At 27.2% G+C, this 21175-nt stretch overlaps 1 protein-coding gene and 1 long non-coding RNA gene across 5 annotated transcripts in view; one reads left to right on the forward strand and one right to left on the reverse strand.

Moving 5' to 3' along the window:
* The window catches only part of LOC107453345 (solute carrier family 4 member 11), a 351566-nt gene that overhangs the window by 237125 nt on the left and 93266 nt on the right, over positions 1-21175 (reverse strand). The window lies entirely within an intron of this gene.
* On the forward strand, positions 5299-19814 carry LOC139427150 (uncharacterized). The gene is made up of 4 exons (XR_011638309.2): positions 5299-5435; positions 8342-8451; positions 15128-15367; positions 19062-19814. It is a non-coding gene; the product is annotated as an uncharacterized LOC139427150 (long non-coding RNA).

Genomic DNA, 21175 nt, shown 5'->3' on the forward strand with positions numbered 1-21175 from the left:
TATTCTTAAATGTTTAACCGAAAAAGAAAATATTTCGTATGGGTAACTAAAACAGCAGAATTTTTAATAAGACGAGTTCTAATTTAGTTATTTCCCCAGTGATAATAAATTAGCTCTTAGTTCTAGATATAAGCATAATTCAGTAAAAAATATGCCATAGATGAAAAATATATTGAATAATACATACAAACAACATTATGTAATTGAGGAAGGTGCAATTTTTAACTATGCGTTTGTTTCGCAGAAATACTAAGTAAAAAGAAAAGAAAATAGAATAAAAGAAAGCCTCAAGGCAAAAATCAATATATATATATATATATATATATATATATATATATATATATATATATATATATATATATATATATATATATATATATATATATATATATATATATATATATATATATATATATATATATATATATATATATATATATATATATATATATATATATATATATATATATATATATATATATATATATATTCTGTTTATTTTTGCCTTAAAACTATCAACAAAAAAATTCTCTATTCTCAAAGAAACGAAACAATATCACGTTAAGACAATATTGCATTTTATTTGCTTTTTTATTTGGGATAGGAAATTCTTACACGAAAAACCTATGTGCGAAATACGTGATTATGAGAACAAAAACTCTTTTAGACTAATAAGTACTTAACAAAAATGACTCACGAAAAAATTTTATGAATTTAAGTGTATTTACAACGCAGTATCCTTCGTAGTAGAGTGCGCCAAAAAATGGACTACCCGGAATAACTTTTGATCTAATTATTGGGTCATCACGTTCTAAGATTCTATCTTAATGGTTTGAAGGGTTGACCTGAAATATTTTAGTTAAATAGTACAGACAATATTTTAAGTTACGAAATCAGACGTAAAAGCGTGCTTTCTATGAGTAAATATACTTTTTTTTAGATGGATTTGGATTCCTGACTCCCAAAAATATGGGGTGTATCATCAATCTGAGAAATATGGTCCCCATAGTTTGGTCAGGAGAGCGATTCTAATTTTGGACCCCATAATGTTAATTCTATTCTTTGCGTATTGGGCCATATCTCAAAAACGTTTTGAGCGAATTAAAAAAAACTTGCATGCAATTATAAAATTCGTTTATTCAAAGATAAATCCATGAAATAATGTTAGTAAATGTTTATTATTTTTTATTATTTGATTTAATAAGAGTAGAAGAAAGTTTGAACTGTAAGGTATAAAAGTCGTATATTTAAAATTGGATTTCTTTTCTTCTTCGGTATTTATATTTGCAAGCAAAAACTTGATGAAAACATGATGAAAACATGATGAAATATGCACATGATTGAGACATGATGAAACACGCAAAATATAAAATTAACATTAGCCGGTTCAAATTTGAATCGCTCTCCTGAACGAACTATAGGGACCATATTTCCCGATAGCATCTACCACTATATTTTGGGAGTCAGAAAATTAAAACCGTCGGGAAAAAAAGTATGTTCATTCAGAGAAAGTAAGTCTTAGTGTTTGATTTCATTACTCAAATTATCGTCTGCACTTATTAATCAGCATGTTTTAAGTCCCCTCCTCGAACTATTAAGATTGAGTCCTAAAACGTTAAGATCTGATCATTACATCAAACGTTATTCAGAATGGTCCGTTTTGTTTTTGGTGAATTGTACATAATAATTGTATAAATAATAATTGAAAATTGTACTAATTGTATACAGATCATTTTTATAATTAATTGCCATTTTGTTAACGTTTTTAGAGACATTTAAAGAGCCTTCTCCATAAAAATATCATCAATATACTCTTACAAGAGCAAAAAACGTAAAATTATTGAAAAGTACTTAAGATCGAGAGTATTTGACAGAAATTTGTTGAAAAGCAACTCAATATATAGCGTTCTATAACAAAAATCTATAATCTTTTTAATAAGAAATATTCCTTACATAAAGAAAGAAAATTCTAGTTAAATTACCATATTTTTTCGTAATAACCTAAACCATAATTATGGTTAATAAAACCGAAATATACGGCATTTAAACCGTTAAATTGATCATTTTTTTTTTGTTAAGAAGTTAACGAATATCGGAATAGTAAATTTTTCCAAATAAACAATTGTTATGCCCTTCTCTAAAGTATCATGACACAATTATCGAATTTTACCACATATACTAATTTTTACTTATTACATAACCATAGTTAATTGTTAACTTTACCAAAATCATTACCAAACGCTTTGTTGACAATTGTCGAGCTTTCTGGTGTTTCCATAAAATAAGAAACACTGTACATTTTAAAATATTCTGGTAGTTTTGACCATATTTTTTTCTCAGTGAGGAAAAGAAAAGTTACTATACTGATATTGTTCCCACTTGCGTTAAATTCTGTAAATTACATTCTGAAAAGTTTATAAGAACTATTTGTATTAATGTATAACTAAATGCAGCATTTGCACAACAAAATACAGCTATTCCCAAATGAATTCATATCTATTATTATACACTTATTTACAATTTTCAAGTTACACAATTGAAATTTGTTTATGGTAACATTTGTTTATCATTGAAAATAGTTTAGAAAAGATACATACAAACAGTGATTTTGTATGTTACATGTTTAGTTGATGATTAAAAAACTTTTTTATTGGCAAGTATTATTTTGACTATATCTTAATAATTTAATGTATAAAAATATTTATTTATTTACTCATTTGCTTGAATAATTAGCTAATTAGGATTTAATTCCAAGCGAAAAAGAATTTCAATATATTTGAAATTCGGTTTTCTAAACTAATGTTCTTTATGTTTGTTACCCTATCTGTTCTCTTTATATGATAACAGTTATGACGCAGTTGGTATAAACCTAACATTATTTGAACGAGTTTTCTTTGAAAATATAAATTTTAGTTACTATTAATACTATTGAGATTATATGTAAGCATGTTTATCTAAAATACGTAAAATTGATAGGAACTGCATCGAGATATAAGGCAAATTTCTCGATATTTAACCAAAAGCGTATAAGTTAGAAATAATTTTAAAAAATAAGGGGAAGAACTGTTGAAACAGTACAGGTGAATACATTGAAACAGTACAGGTGAAGTGTATAAATGAAATAACGTTTAAAAAATTGCATATTCTAATAACAACATTCATATTCTAATGTTGCATATTCTAATGCAACAGTATTTTTTTTTTAATTTTTATAGGACACTGAAGTTTGAAAACAGTCCATGCGTTAAAATATATTCACTTCAAATACTGTGGGCACAAATTTTTATGTTAGTAAATTTATTTACTTAATTCCTTACTGTTATTACAAAACTTTTTTAATTCAAAAGTACTTGTTTTGCTTATGAACTGTAATTGGGAAAATTAAAAAGGATGTTTGAAAGGAGGGGAAAATGTATGGATCTTGTACACATATATTTTTTTAAAAAAGCATTTAAAATTACCAATATGCAGTTTTAATTCCTCTGTGTTCTAAATCTATCAATAAGATTCGAAGTTTATTCGTTTAAAGACAGGTATATTAAAAAAATTTTGAATATTCAATTCAATTTCATATTCAGTTAAATTCAATTTAAAATATTCAATATTGATCAAAATTGTTAGGTAATAAAGAAATTAGAGATTCGTGTGATTGGAAACACTAATTATTTCTTTCTTTTTAAGAAAAGAAAAACTTCAAGTCAAAATCACATTCGTCTCTCTAAAGCATCACTAAGTGTTAACGTACAATTATCATGGGCATTAGACATCTATTGTGCCAGACTTTGTTTGTTATTGAAACCTTTCATGGATTTTCATTTTTTTTAATATCAGAAGTTTAATATTTAGAGGTTGACACAGAATTTTCAGGTTGAATCATTTTTCAGTATGGACGCGCCAAGCAATGACTCAAAAATAAGTGGACCAAACGTGATAGCTATAGAGTTTAATTTAATAAAAAAAATTAGCTTGAACAACAAAAATATTTAAATCATGCAAAGAAGACTCTTTTGAATCCTTAATTTTTTCTGAAGATATTTCTATACACTGAGAAAAAAGTATGACGAAACTACCAGAATATTGTAAAATTGGCCATGCGTCTGGCTTTATGGGAACAACGAAAAGTACGGTAATTTTTACCGAAGCTCTTTGGTAATGATTTCAGTAAAAATAACAATAAAGCATGGTTTTATAATATGAGATAAAATTTAGTAAATGTGGTAAAATTTGGTAATTTTATCATGATACCTTAAAGCATAGTACCAAAGCAATTTATTTGGTTAAATTAACTTTTCAGTTTCGTATTTTTCTAAATGTGTGATTATAAGAACAATAACTGTTTCCGGTAAACTGTTGCCATACGGACGGAAGAAGTACTAAATTAATGGTTCAAATAAATTATATTTCAATTTTATTAGCTAGAATTATGTCTTTTTTTCCGTACCAGAAATGTGAAATTTCAATGCCATACAGTACGGTAATTTTACCAGAATTTTTTTTCTCAATTTAAATATCCAGATGTCCTTTATATTAAAAAATATTACTTATGGTTTTTCAATTAAAATATATTATCAAAGAATTTTAAACTTAAATTTATTTCTAAAATTTCCCATATTATGTTCAACAAATATTTATTTTTTGGAAACAATATATGAGTTCATTAATTAAAATAATGTGTTTTAATTCAGCCATTTGAATTAGGTGGGGGCGGCATGTTGGTATTAGGTGTTAATTGTCACTCAACTCATATTTTCTATCACAGTGAACTTATAGGTTTAATCTATGGGAACTCAAATATTCTAACAGTAGCTATTACCAAGACCTGAAAGCCATCTGAGAGTATAAGATAGACCTTCATATGGTCATAGAGTTGCTAGTACCGCTACTGTTAGACCATAGTAAGACGCTTCATCTACTCTTATTTCAGTGTGGTGGCAGATTTCAAAGATTTATGATCGAAAATTTCCTAATTTTTTAACTACGATAAATCTGGGTTTTTTTTCATATTTTTTCCTAAAGATATTATTCTTCGAATCCCTGTATACGTTTTCAACTGTTAGGAACTGTATAAGGGGCGAAAACAATTGCATTTAATGCTGAATTGTTCTGAAAAAAATTTTGTGAGCCGTCAAATATAGTTACAAGCACAAATTTCGCTAAAGGAAAGGAATATGAGATACTTTTAAATCTCTTTTTTTTTATTACCCCCAAATTTCAAGTATTACGTTAATATTCTAAATCAAATATAAACTGCATCATCTTAAAAGATAAAAGAATCTTATTCTAATTTCAGAAACCTCAGCTTCCAGGTAATTTGCATAAGAATTGATCTGCACAATGACTTTTGCAACAAGTTTATTCAAATTCTTCTCGGCTTTTGAACATCACTCTTTACTGCGCCAATTGGATGAAAACTTTGAAATTAGTCCCAGATTTTAGTTAGTATCATTCTAATCACATACTTGATTTTAATTGGTATTACATTGAAAACTGTTATTATGTTTGTATAATATTGAAAATTGGTATTATGTTAGTGTAATATTGAAAAATATTTTTATGCATGGAATTAATTATAGAAGTTCTAAATATGAACTTTCGAATGTAACTAGTAGTGTCAGAATAATTTAAAACACATCATTATATGAACTGAAGAAAAAAGATGGACAGGATAACAAACATATCTCTTTAAAATATAAATAACTAATATCTAAATAACTAATATCTAAATGTAATGTAGCATAACTTTACTACTTAAACTAAAACATTCATCTAAACAAACAAATTTCGTTTGTATGAAAAACTTAATTTTAAGGCAGAGATAAAAGAAGAGCCCATTTCTGATTAAGAAAATGCAAAAGCATTTAATACTCTCGTACATCAAGTTTCTAAATAAAATTTCATTTACTAATCAAACTAATGTTATATACCTAGTCAAATGTAACAAACGTACGCAACGCACGTTTTCCAAGTGATGAAAGCTTGATTATTTTTTTTCTCAATAGTTATTTTCATGTTTTTTTTTGTTACTATAAACTTTATTATTTAAAATTTAAAGTAAACTGCATGAAAATCTTTAAAACTATTTTTCATTTGAAGTAGTTTTCAGAAACATTATAGGACTTCTTTTTGATTTGATTTTAAAGCTGTGATAAACAGTGTTAATGAAGAAAAGTTTCCTACTTTAATAAGAATTTTGAACATCTATTGAAGAAATTGCGAATAACTATAATTTTTATTCATATTAACAATGCATTTTTAAAACTAAAAAAAATTATTAATTATTTCAGTCACATTAAAAATTAGAAGAATAAAATTCGCAAAAACGATTAAAATGTTTCAAGAAAGTTTAATGAGTATAATTATGTATGATTATTTTTCTATAATTATTGCAAAGTGAGAAAACCAAAAAGCTTAAGATAACGAAAGTATTTTTAAAAAGAAGCATCCCAAGTGTGCCCTAAACAAAAAGTTTCGCCAGCGTTGCCTGAGCTAAAGTGTTAAACTTAATTTATGTCTTCATCTTGTTTTCTACTTCAATTTACTGCTTACTACAATTTACTATTTAAGCTTCTTACTACACACTAAACAAGCACGAGGTTTTTAGATTAAAAATATAAAATAAGCAGAATTGATTTCTCCATTTAAATATAATAAAATGAACACACGCAGAAAAAAATATGGTAAAATTACCAAACTGTATGACAATGATATTTCTGGTAAAAACTAACATAATACTGGTTAATAAAACCAAAATATAAGGTATATTAAACATTCATTTAATAATTTTTCCGTTCAAATATTAATCATTTACCGGAAATTCTGGTTCTTAAAATTATAGTTCTTATAACTAAATATTTAGTAAAAAATACAAAACTGAAAAGTAAATTTATCCGAATAAATAGCTTTTATGCCATGCTCAAAGATATAATGATAAAACTACCAAATTTTACAATTGCCAAAATTTATCTCTTATTATAAAATGATATTTTCTTGTAAATTTTACCAAATAATGATATCTTCCGAATAAATGATATTTTCTTGTCAATATTACCAATCTGCTTTAGTAAAATTTATCGATCTTTTTGGTTCCCATTGACGCAGAAGCACGGTAAGTTTTACCATGTTCTGTTAGTTTTGACCATTCTTTCTTTTTCTCAATGCAGTAAATCATTGTGCCACGCAACTACTGTCAGTGTATTTTTAATCCTCCAACGTAAATTCAACGTAACAGTTCGCCAAGATAACTAAGAAACCTGAACTGCGATAATTGAAAATGGGTTCAAAATTTCATTTGTGATTTAAATTAACTCAAACGCTTATGTTCTGCTTTAAAAAGAATAGATACAATTAACATTTATCCCTCGTGGTATACTTAATGCATTTCTTATGGATGACGAATATTATAATAAGAATTAAGAACTACATTTTAAGAACAATGCTTTTTTTAAAGTGACAACAAAATAATTGCATAATGTAAAAAATATGAAAATTGACGATGTGTTTAAGTTTTTAAAAAGATAAATAAATTTAATAATGAAAGAAAAACTGTTCAAGTGTTCTAGAAAGGGGAGTTATATGTCTTTATTCATCTTCAAATGCCATACTTTTTTCATTCTTTTGCCTTTTTTCATAAACTTATTCATGAAAGTAATCAAGGGAAGATTTTGCAATTGGGATCACGTACTGATTTATTTGATTAGTTTTAATTAAAATTGCTAGAAAAAAAATAATTTTTTTAAATTGCCAGATTGCATAAAACATTCTAGAGAAAATTATTTCAAAAGTATAGAAAATCAATCAACTTACATACAGCAAATAAAGAAATATCCATTATCCATTATATAATCATTTTAAAAAAAACGCTTAAAATATGCTAAAGTTAGCTTCTATACTATAAAAAATTCTCGATGAATTTACGGTATAAAGTACAAGCACTTTGATAAATCCATTTTACGACAAAATCTCTTTTTACCGTAAAATCCCTTTTTACCGTAAAATCCATTTTTACCATAAAATATTATACCGTAATTTTCACGGTATTATTTACTTAAAGAGTTATTCAGTGATTTTACAGTAATAATTACTGTAAAAAATAACGGTACATTAGGTTTTTCGTTTCTGTGAAAATGAATTTTACGTTAAAATTACCGGTACCCTGAGTACCAGTACTTTTTACCATTATTTGATATAGAAGTTTTTACAGGGTATATCCTTAAAATATTGCAACATGTATCTACTAGATTGAAATATATTTATTAGTAATTTGTTTCGAAGAATATTATTTACTTGCTTGAACTAGTATGTAAATTTTCTTATAAAAATTTTCAAAGTATTTATTTTCCAGAAATGAAATAAGAAGATTATTTTCATTGGAAAGGTTAAACTACTTGGCAAGAAGTTGACGCCCTGGTACAAAAATCAATAAGGGGGAAACTTGCCGCTCGACTGTTGAAGGTGAGATTAAATTAACATGTTCTCGGCAAGAAGTAATAGAAATATTTCAACAGTTGCTATTTTATTTTTAGAACTGTTGTAATAATTTCCGTCCTTGCTCACAAACACTTTTAACAGTGTCTGTCTTAATATTATAACTTCACTTGTGGTAGAAAGTAATGAATACTTTCACTTTTATTATTATTATCAAAAAAACTTTAAAAATATCAAAGAAACGTACATAGTTTACCCTATTTTTAAAACAAACATTTCTAATGCCTGTATTAATTTTATGATGAAAATTAAATATATTAAACTAATTTGTTGCAACAAATTTAAAAAATGCAATTTTGAATGTTTTTTAAAGAAATGTTTTGTTTAAAAAACAATTTAAGGATGATTTGAAATTGTCATCCAACTAATATTCTTAAAAAGTAAGCTAATCAAATTAGTATTGTTATGAAGATAATAAGGAATGATGTTAAATTAGTTGGGAAGAAAGTATTTTTTATAAATGCGATAAAGGTTAATTCCTTCAAAAATTTAATCATAAAATTTAATTCAATTTGCAAATTAAATTAACGAAAAGTCATGGTTTTTCAATAAACTTCCTTTCTGAAATATTTTATGCCTTGAAAATACTTACTATGAAATATACACTGGTGTGCAAAACTTAAGCAACAAGTGTATTTTTTGTCATAACTCTACAAGAAATCATCCGATTGATATGAAATTTGAATATGTACTTAAACGATGGTAAACGAATAATGGCGCAGAAATGAATGTAAAGCTTAAAGTAGGGTATGGAACAAAAAAAAGGCTTTATTTGACTTATAGTGGCGCTACACATGATTGCCTGAAGAAGTGTAAGTACAACTGGCAGATGTTCCCTAGTATGAGATATGCCCTCCCCTTACTGTATTTGTTGCTTGGCATCGTCTCTCCATGCTAAGCACCAGATTATCCAGGAGTTCTTGGGGTAAACGTCTCTATTCCTCCTTTAACGCATCTTTCAGCTGAAGGGTGTTACCAGGAGGATACTGTCGTGTCGTAAGACGTCTCCCTAATGCATCCCACGCATGCTCTATGAGATTTAGATCTGGAGAGTAAGCTGGCCAATCCATTCGTGTGATATCTTCACTTTCCAGTAGCTCTTGAACATTAGCAGTACGGTGTGGCCGGGCGTTGTCATCCATAAAAATGAAGTCTGGTCCAATGGCCCCTCGGAACAGATGCGCATAGGGTAGGATTACCGCATTGCAGTAGCGGTCTCCAGTTACAGAACCTCGGTCGAAGATCTGAAGCTCAGTCCCCCCATTCAACATAATGCCACCCCAGACGACAACTCCAGGTCCACGGTAACGATCTCTATCTAGCAAATAAGCCACCTTTGTGGAGGCGCCTGGCCACTGTAAATCTTGATACTTGTCGTCCTGTGACTGTGCACAGTTGCTGAGATATGGTCCTCGCTGACTGAAAACGGTTTCTTTTCGCCTGGAGGACAATGTAACGGTCATCTCTTGGTGTTGTTTTCCTTGGACGGCCACCACCAACCTTCCGAGCAACTGTACCTGTAGTTTTAAAGGCATTCCAAGCACAAGAAACAACACTTTTGTTGATCCCGAACTCTTCGGCGACTCTGGTCACACTACGCCCCTCCTCAAGCTTCCCAATCATTCTTCCTCGAGTAAAGTCGTCTAAATGATTTCTTGAAGACATGTTTCACAAAACAAATCGCTTGCACTTGCAGCGAATGTCTTTAACTACGGCGCTCTTCATCCTTTTATCACAGCTTTGACCTGCGCGCGCCGACCCACAAGGTTTTCGTACACTTATATCACCTACGACGTTTTATTTCTGAAACTTGCATTCAAATAATCTTTCTACTGAATTACGTGCATATTATACTGCAATTTCATGGCTATCTTATACTTTTTGGGGGAGCTGTGGCCGAAAAACCACTTGTAGCTTAAGTTTTGCACACCAGTGTACATTTCTCTGAAAATCAAACATGTTTTAAAATTCTAATCAGTTTTAAATTCTAATAATTTGCTGCATTCCATTTAGCAAAGTTGTGGCAAAATTAGCAAAATGTACTGTAATGATAATTCAAACTTCACTTACTTAGATAGTTTACTTATTCCCAGTGTGCATAGTGTAAGTTACTCATTTTTAATTATACTAAAACTAATTAAATTACTAAACATATCCCCGAATACATAGACCTAAATTTCTGCTCTAGTTGAAAAAAAATCATTTTTAAATGAGAAGCAATCATTTTTCCCCTCGCAATAACTTTATAACATTATATTATTTATCACTCATTTAATTAACTAGTATTTCAGATAAATGAATAAATAATATTAAAACCTTTATAAAAACTTTAATCCGACATTGAGTAAGTTTTTTATCGAATTTTGAAAACAACTTAGATTCAACAAAGCAAAATGAATAACTTATGAAAGCTCTCATTATAGTATTTATAATTCATCTTTTACTATTGCAAGGGTTTTTAATGGCTTACCTTGTTAGAAATGAGACTTTTTTAAGGAAAAATCAGAAAGTTTTCAGGTACAATCTCTATAGTTCATTTTTTTTTTTTTAGTTTTTCAATCAAATAAAATGTGGTTCTTCGAAAATATAACACTTTAATTTCTCAGAAAGGTTTTTAAATGAGCATAAACATACACTAAGAAAAAGATTATGGTTAAAACTACCGAAATAGAATAAAATTTACTGTGTTTCTTGTTCTATCGGAAAGCCAAAAAAGAGTTGTTATTTTTGCAAAAGTATTTTGAAAATGATTTCCGTAAAATTAACTATTTTTTTTGTTACTATATTAACCAACCAAATTTTATCACATATTTTTATAATATATGACAAAATTTGTTATATAGGAAAAATTTAGTAATTTTATCATGACACCTTAGATCAAGGAAGGAAAACTTTTCATCTTTTAAATTTACATTTCAGTTTAGTTTTTTTGCTAAATGTGTGGTAAAAAGAACTATTATTTTGAAAACCAAAATTTCCATTAAACCATTACCAGAACCATGAACGGAACAATAATAAAAAAATTTATTAAATACCGTATACTTTGGTTTTATTAAACGGAATAATGTTTTGTTTGCTTATGTCGTTACAATACAGTACGGCAATTTTACCAGTATTTTTTTATTTATATTCCGTAAGTAAAATGTTCTTTTTAATACCGAAAATACATTCTTCATAATTTAATTTCTTCATTTTTATTTTAACATAATATTAATTCAGTCAAAATATGTCTTACTTTTTATTAAACACTTTTAACAGCATTTTAATTATGCGTTTATTTCAATTAAGAAGGTTTCTTTAACCAAACTTTAACTAAAAACACCATATTTATATGTGTGTATGTGTGTGCGTGAGAGAGAGAGAGAACATTGTCTGAAAATTTGAATTTGTTTATTTAAAACGTAAAAGGGAAACACCTGAAAACCCTTAATAGAAACTGAGACCTTTTTCTACATCTTTCGAAATACCCTTAAAATAAAAGTAAAGTAAGTAAACAATTCTTCCGAGACTATGCTTAATAGATGTCTATTACTTTCATTGACTATAATTAATTTCTCTTTTCTTGTCAATTTCACATCTTCAACATTTAATAGGGCTAAAATTAAGTACCAGAAAGATAGACTAAAATGATTAATGCGAACAGATTTGTGGGGAAAGGACAAGAAAAGGAAAAAAAAAGAATATATTAGCTAAAGGAAAGACGATGATAAAAGAAAAAAAATAAAAAGTAAAAACACTAATTGAGATAGATCAAGGCTCTTGTTTGTAAATAATGAATGTCACAGTTCGCGCTCCTTTGGGATAAAAGCTGTAACTTTGAAATAATGGACTCGTCTTCCCCAGTCACTACTTGCTAAATTGTTGATTAAACTATGCTTGTTACATCAATTTTGTTATCAAGGAAATGTTGTTGAAAGTTTTAAAAGTTTTAAAAGATTTAGATAAATTAGCTGAAAGGTTTAAAAAGAAGCTTTGACAAAAATGTATGGTTGTTAGTACAAGAATATATCACTTAGTTAAATGAAAAAACTTCTACTAGTTTAACAAACAAAAAAAGAGAAAAACACTAAAAATGAGGCACTATATCTATTTCTTATAACAAAAACAGTGTTATTGATAATTACATAGAGAAAATATGACATGAAATAGCGAATTAAAATCACGATAAAAAGTTAATTTTCTGTTCAAATTTAGTTTACTTTAATTGCTTAGCAACTCATCATATCGATAACTTTTTGGTGAGGGTTTCAGAAATTTTTCATATAGAATTTGAATATTTCGCAGAAAATACTGGTTCTTTAAGTTGTGGATGAAATTTGCTGTGGAAATCCAAAGAAAAATTTGTTTAACATATATGAATCTTAAAAAATGTCTGATACTTTCTCAAAATAGTAAAATAATTTAATTGGATTGGAATACAAAATTAAACGCGTGCTTAATCTAAAATATTCAAAAGAGAAATCGAAATTAACAAAATATTGTTACCGCTGTTGAAATTGAGGAAAACTATTAAATACAAATTTGCATATACTTTGTAAATAAACAAATGTACATGATCATTAACAAAAAAATTATAAATGTGAACTTTCATTGAAAAACTGTGAAACGCTTATCTTTTTAAAAGCATTTTTCATTGAAGCAATGAAATTTTATATTAAAACCCTTTTTAATAAATTTTGTTTAATAGTATAAAATAAAATCTGTGGAAAACCCCTTATATAGAACTTTTCTACAGAATTCATAAAATCTATTCAAAACAGTTGCTGGAAAATGTTTGAATTTTTAAGGCATTTAAATCGGAATTTTGATCATAAGTTATTAACTACGATTCAAAGCAAAATTATGAGGAAATAAAATTCTAAATATTTTCCACGCATACACAGTTTGAAAGGATTACTTTCAATGCTCTTATCTTGCGCAATTTTTGTCAGATTTTTTTTTAATTTTGAAATGATATTTTGTTATTATTATAATTTGGTTTAATTTCATTAAATATTTCGAGAGTTATTGTAAAAAGCCTATAGCAAACAAATTAGCTTTCTAAAAAAGAAAACAATTCCATATCTCCTTGAAATTCAAGCTATATCTACAAAATTTTATAGCATATAATTACTAAAGTAATCGAAACAAGTTAAAAGTTTTTTGCTATGTTTTCTGACGCAGGGAAGTTGAAAAACACTTTTTTCTATTCGTAATTTACTGCCGCTGCTTCAAACCTCATTGAAACTTCATTGATATGTGTGAGAAATCACATGATCTAAACACTTCTAAAGTTATAAAATAATTTTCTAAGTATTTCTTATAGCATACCTAAAATGTATAGGAGAGATGTTTGAAAGATTTTAAAAACAAATATCACTTTTTAGCGCAAGAAGTTAAAAAGTGATGAAAGAAAAAAGCAAATTATCCTGAAAAACTTGCACATTGGAACTAAAAAACACAAAATTTTTAACGGTCTCAAATACATCAAAATTGCTTACAACAGATTGCTTACAATTGCAACAACAGATTGCTTACATCAAAATTATTAAATCAAAAGTATAAGGAATTGTATTTATACTTTCAGCAACATTTTTAAATCGGGAAAAATCTTATCATTAGCTCAGAAGAAAATATTGTTGCTTTATTTCTTTTTTTCATATGCTGTACAAATTCAAGACTTTTCCATCAATACATTTTAGTTTATTACATTTTTATATTGTAATGTAAAGGTCAAATTATTTTGAAATTAAAAAAAATCATTCAAAAATTGTGAAACAATATTTATAAATCCATTTAAGTTCCGTAATATTAAACTCAAAATAGTTTTAGGAACAAGCATTAATCCATTGGCAATAATCAACAATAATCCATTAAAAGATTTGTTTGAAATGCTTATATATAAATGAAACTTTGTAGGCATAGATGAAACAGGATATTTTGCAGACATCATGACATTATTATCACGTTCTCAAGACATTAACTGGAATATAACATTTGTTTATCTACAAGAAAGATGTTAAAAACAAACATCATTCTTTCATCTTGAGAAGTTTGGAAATGATAAAAACGGAAAGTTAATAGTTCTGAAAAGCATATTACTTTATCTGTGACATAAAATAGGATGGATGATGTAAAGCAATCAAATATTTGTTGATTGTTTAACCTTAAGATTATATAACAAAAAAATTACATTAGAACCCCATTTTTGCATTAACTTCTATAGGTATATTCTAGATGATATTGACAGAATAATTTAAAAGGAAAAATGAGGATTTTGAAATATTATTTTGCTCTTTTTAAGCAACTACACCTTTTAAATAATACTCTAAGGTTAGTTTTCAATTTATAAACTGATTTTACGATATTATTAGTGCAAATTTTGAAAGTTTAATACCAAAATTTATTATTCTTAATCATAAAATGAGTAATTCTAATTTCTTTTTCAACTTTAACTATGAAGTAAAGTAAACCTTTTTTGAAAAATTGCATTTTCAGGGACAATTCCCTATTCGAGAGACAATAAGAAATAACAATTTTAAGTGGGTTTGAAAATCAAAATGAGTGAAAATATTTTAAAGTATTCCTAATTCGCTATAAGATACTTCATATCTAAATACAATGTTAAAAAATATTTTTCTGACAAATTATCTATTAATTTCAGGTATCACGTGTGGGAAATAATAGTGGAATTATTCTTTCACCATGCTCATTATAAAGCCCTATACTTGACGCCCGATAGAAAACGAAAGAGAGGAAGACCGAAACATACTTCGCAAAGGTATATGCACCAAGATCCGTACAAAGAAAAATTAAATGAATGAGAGGAGGAAAAATACTGGCTCAGAATAGGGGTGCCTGAAAAAAGATACTTCGTACCAGCTGGCACGAAGAGGATAAGTAGGTACGTATTTTAGAAAATTTCATGGTTACTTTACTTTACTTGAGAAAAATAAGTTCTCATTATTTAAAAATAAGTTTTTTTTAAGTAGAATAAACTAATAAAGCTGTTTTCTTTTTTCTTTTTCTTGTAAATTAGTGTACACTGAACAAAATTCCGGGTCAAATTACGGTATAAAACACTTTACTTTACTACACTGAACTTCAGGTGCATGAACCAAAAAATCCGTTTGACGGCAACATCCACCTTTATCGAAATCAAACTGCAATTTTTACAGTAATATTTATTTAATTAGTGTGATTGCGGGATTTTTTGGAAATTAATACTGTACAAAATTACAGTATATCAGATTATTTTTTCTGAATTATGTTCCATTTAAAATAAATTTCAGGATAAAAAGTACTGTCATTCAGGGCTCTGGTACATTTAAACCTAAATTTTATCCAGAATTTCTTACAATGCAGTCGAATTTTGAGACAAAGAACTGATCTATTTGATTAAATTTTGGGCACAGTTACGTCAAAACAAAATAGCGTAGTTACAACTTTCTACCAGTCATCGGCTTCGTGCACAGTGTCACCTAAACACCTCGAAATAGCATGATTTTTTTTGTGATAATAACTATTAATTTAAAATTTATTAAATAAAATCCAGTCAAATATAAAGTTCTTTGTAAATACCTAAATTCCAACTCTAAGCTTTTTAAGATAATAATGGTATAAACACTAATACAGTTTTATCAAGAACATAACAGAAATCAAATGCATCATTTGCGGTAATAATACTTAAGTGTGTTCATTATCTCAGGTTTATACTTAAATTCATGACAAACATTATCTTATTTTATTTTTTGAATGTATACATACTAAATTTAGACCTAGCTAAAAATTTTAGCATAAAATAAAAAACACATAAACATATAATACAACATATAATAAATAATTTTAACATGTAATAAAAATACAAAATATATTAAGCAAAGCATACAGCTTGCCTCAAATTAAATCAAAACACATCTAAACTTTACGTTTCTTCCTTTCTCTATTCATTACGAAAAAAAAGTGTTAATTTTTTTAAAATTATAAAACAAAGAATTGTTGAAATTCACCTGAGGAAACCTATTTAAATTTATTTTATTTAATAACCGGTGTTGAACAACCAACTCAATTCTGAGTTTATGACTATCAGTGCTCAACTCTGCATCCTTGTCATTTTTGATCCAACCTAAAAGACAAGAAAACTCCAGGATCAAGTATTGGGAAAAATTAGAAATCATGGAGGACTTTTTTGATGGAACTGACACGTATTTGCTTTCTTTCCTTTTTCAAGTTAAAGTGTAAGCATCAAGGTTCAATAAAATTTGAATAACTTTGATTAAGGTTTCAAAAAAATAATAGAAGCTTTTTGAAATGTAAAAAACTGTCGTGTTTTTTAGCTAGTTCTATAATTACAACAAATATGATACATTTTTATAAATTCCCACTCTTAGATAAATATAATAAAGCACAACACAGTTCCTGGGAGTATTTTTATATTTATAAATAACTCAACAAAAGCTTATATTTAATTCAACAATCGAATGAGCTTATTGTATTGTTAGATTTGACAAAAACATATCTGTTATTATTGTTTGAGACACTAGGGTGTCAACGGATTATTAGTACAAATTTAAAGGGAGGTATAAGACATCACAAAGATTCAGAATTGAATAGCAACTCATGGTCAGGTAGTATAGTCAGCACGTGGTCCCATCATGGAAGGTCCCATCAACGACGAAACCTCTATATTCATGTCTCAAAAATTCAATAATTTAGAGAGACCTTGTTAAATGTTGTTTTGTAGAGCACTCAATGTGTGAAACTAATTATGAACATTATAATAACAAACTATTCAAAGTAAGTATATAGTAATATGAAAAAAAAGTTTTTTGACTTATAAAATGAATTATGTCTGATCCAAAACAGTATTAAAATCGTATCTTCCTATCACGATCTTAAAAGCCTTCAAAAAAATTTTATTTTTCTTAAAGTAAACTCATATCTAACTAAAAAAGTTAAAACATTTTTTTAAAGGGATTCCAAAAAATAAATACTTTTAAAATTATTTTATTTTGTAGTTATTTTAAATGACAAATTAAAAAATCAAAATTGGTGTAAAACATATGAACATTTATTAAAACATCATAAGTCACTATGTGAGAAAAATTCGACTACCTGAATTTTGTAGAAATATAACTTCTGATTTAGAGTTTATAAATAGTTACTAGAAAAACTAATACATCTATTAGTTTATCTATTAGTTTATCTAATAAAATTAATTTAAAATTTCCCTACAATTATTCCATGTAGCTATGTATTCTCTGAGTATTCAAATTATAGATAATTATAGTTACATAATATGTTAATACCAGCGAATTACTTTTAAAAATGATTTCAAATTCAAAGCAATATAGAAAAAATTTTGTTTATCTAATGAAAAAAATATTAAATTATTTTTTAAAAATTTTCCTTATGCACTATGCTTTTCTTTTTTTACTTTTTTCCTCAAGATTTAAAACTGCCAATAGCAATTCCTCTTCGAACAAATGCAAATAAATTAAAATGTTAAATGATTGGAGAAATAACAATTAATTTTATTATATAAAATACATAATAGTTTCGTTGAATTTACTTCTATTTCTAAACATAAAAATGAATAGATTTTAAATTGAAAAGTTTTGTTGATGAAATGTGGATCTCAGCCAACTCTATCTGAACACTCATATCAACTTTATTTTTATGACTCTCAAATGATAACATTTTCCCGTTATCAGGAGAAGAAAGAAACCTCTATATTCATGTCTCAAAAATTCAATTATATTTACAAGAATTCTATGAAGGAAAGAAAAAGAATATGGAAGGGAAGCAAACAGTTTTATCGTAGAAAAACATCAAATGATGTTATTAGTTTCTTGAGATTCGAAGAAATAGCTGAAACTTCAAAACAAGAAGAAAACATAAATCACTGTGCTATAGAAAAGTATTCCCATTCTAATAAAGCTTTTTCTGCATTATAAATCATATTTTTACTATTTTAAATATATATATATATATATATATATATATATATATATATATATATATATATATATATATATATTATGATAAGGCAATAGAACTATATTAAGAACTACTAAGAAGAACTACTTACATGTGTTTCGAAAAAGAGGAAACTATTAATTTCATTAGAATTAAATAAAATGTATGCAGCCCAAGTTGTTTAAATGAGAAGTTTCAATGGGTAAAATGACAAGATATATACATAATTTTTTTAGATAAATGCTGCTATTCACAAGAATTTATATTGGTTTTTCTCTTAAAAAACGAACTTTAACATTATAGATCCTTCTTATAAAAAGTATATATTTATAAAGTTTTTCAGAGGCACAAATTTTAGTTATTAATATCACAGAAATTTAATATCTCTTAGTGTGTTATATAAGGAAATGTCAACCGAAACATGAAAATTTAAATGTTTAAAAATAATAAACATTTTATATTATTTTAAAGATTTTATAATGCAATTTAATAGGTTATTGAGTCAAATTTCAAATTATAAATTGATTTTATCAAAAACGCCTAATAACTTCTTTCACAAATTTTGTCTGATCAATTGGTTTATAGTAATAAAAAAAATTTTAACTTTTTTTTCTTTTCAGATAAAAATAGTCAAAGTATTTTGATGGACATTTTATGGTCACGCCGAAAGATTACTGAGCAAAAATATCCTCATGACACTTCTAAGCAAAACACTTTGATTTAAGAAGAGTTTTCTTAGCTCAATCATACTAGAGGATTCAGTTAAAAAAAGTTTGAAGTTTGAATGAATATTTAAATAAAGTATATAAAGATGCTTTCCAATGAGACTTTCGTGACAGACCCTTTGCTTGCCCTGGAGTTTTTGAGAGTGTATGGACTCATTGATAATGTCTAGCAGCCGCTAGACAGTGAGGGGATTAGTCACACATATAAAGATGCAATAAAAAAAATTCAAAATGTATTTTTTTACTAATAATTTAAAATATGTTAAGGAAAATATACAAAGTTTTGACAATCACGTTTTTTATTTCTAAGCATTTGACTATAAAACTAAAAAAATTATTCTAAGATCTAAACATATGACTATCTGTTACGAACATTCGTGTAAACATGACAGGTTAAAATAGTTCACTCTACTAAAAACGCAGCGTTTAAATACTTTCTTTGACAAAAGTAACGTGTTATTATTTACTCTAAAAAAACAAAGATATTATTCTCGGAGAAAGTTTCTATTACGTGACAATGCAGGGTCACGTTTCATTTTCGAACATTTCATAGAAGCAAAATCTAGCATCCTTCACGTATTTTGTCTGTATGCTCCTTGATTTATTTTGAAGAAATTTTTATAAATAAAAAAAGTTACGGTGGAAAACTTTAACATACACACACACACAAGATATATCGATAAAATGAAATTTTAAATGCGCACTACAGAATAAACCAAAATCTCATTTCGGCTGCCAAAACCTGTAAAAACCACAATAATATATATTTTTTAAAAATCTCATTGTTTTCTTGTCGTCACTTTGAGAATAAACGAATGAAACACTCCTCGCTAGAGTTTAAAATATCACATAACAATAGTTGTGAAACATTCGACTTTCCCGAGTTAATAAGTATGTGTTAAGTAACCCTCGGGAACAAATTTTTTGCTGCATTTATAATCCAATACTTGAATACTACAAAGACTTGATCTTTCCTAATTCGAGCAAGGGGATTTCAAACCTGAAATTAGCTTTGCTTCTAAAGAACTGACATTTTTAGTCTACTATTTGTCAAAATATATAGTGCACAAAAAAAATGGACTGCCCTGAGTAACTGTTGATCTAAACATTGGATCTTCACGTTCTAGGACTCAATCTTAATAGCTCGAAGGGGTGATACCTTTTTCTCGACGGATTTGGTTTTCTGATCTCAAAAGATATGGGGGATAGCCACAATCTGGGAAATATGATCCCTATAGTTTGGTCTGGACTCCTAAATGTTAATTTTACTTTTTCGTATTTTACTATATCTTGAGAAATTTTAAAGTTCAATATGCTTTTTGAACACAATTGTAAAATTCGTTTATCCAAAGATAATTTCATGTAATACAAACTTTTCGTAATAATTTATTGTTTTTTATTATTTTACCTATTAAAGTTCGATAAAATGTTTGGAAAGGTATTGAATTTTTTGCATCCTTTGAAGGAACGTAATTTTACATGGCAAAATACAAAATTTGAGTAAACCCGGTTGAATAGTTCCTAGGAAATTGAATTTTAAAATCTGACTTTCTTGAAATCCTATTTCTCAGGAACTATTCAACCAATTTGACTCAAATTTTGTATTTTATCATTCAAAATTATCTTCTTTAGGACTCGATCTGAATGGTTCATAGGGGTAACTGCAAATATGCCTACTAGTTTGTGCAGTTTTGTGACCACAAATATGCTAACGCATTTAAATTACGAAGTCAAATTCAAAAATGTACTTTCTTTGAATAAAATCCTTTTTTTCTCCGCTTTTGAATTTCTTACTCTCAAAATATAGAGTGCAGCCGCAATCTGAGGAATATGATCTTAATAATTTGGCCAATACAAGGTTTCAACCCCTTAATGGTAATTTTACTTTTCGCGTATTTCACTATATCAAACGAACATTTTAAACGAATTGAAAAGTTTTTGCACACAATTACAAAATTCCTTTATCTAAATGCATTTAAATTCAAAAATTAAAAATTAATTTATAGTGA

Source organism: Parasteatoda tepidariorum, chromosome 11 (genome assembly GCF_982258835.1).
Source record: "Parasteatoda tepidariorum strain Cologne lab strain chromosome 11, Ptep-v5.0, whole genome shotgun sequence".
Taxonomy (NCBI): domain Eukaryota; kingdom Metazoa; phylum Arthropoda; class Arachnida; order Araneae; family Theridiidae; genus Parasteatoda; species Parasteatoda tepidariorum.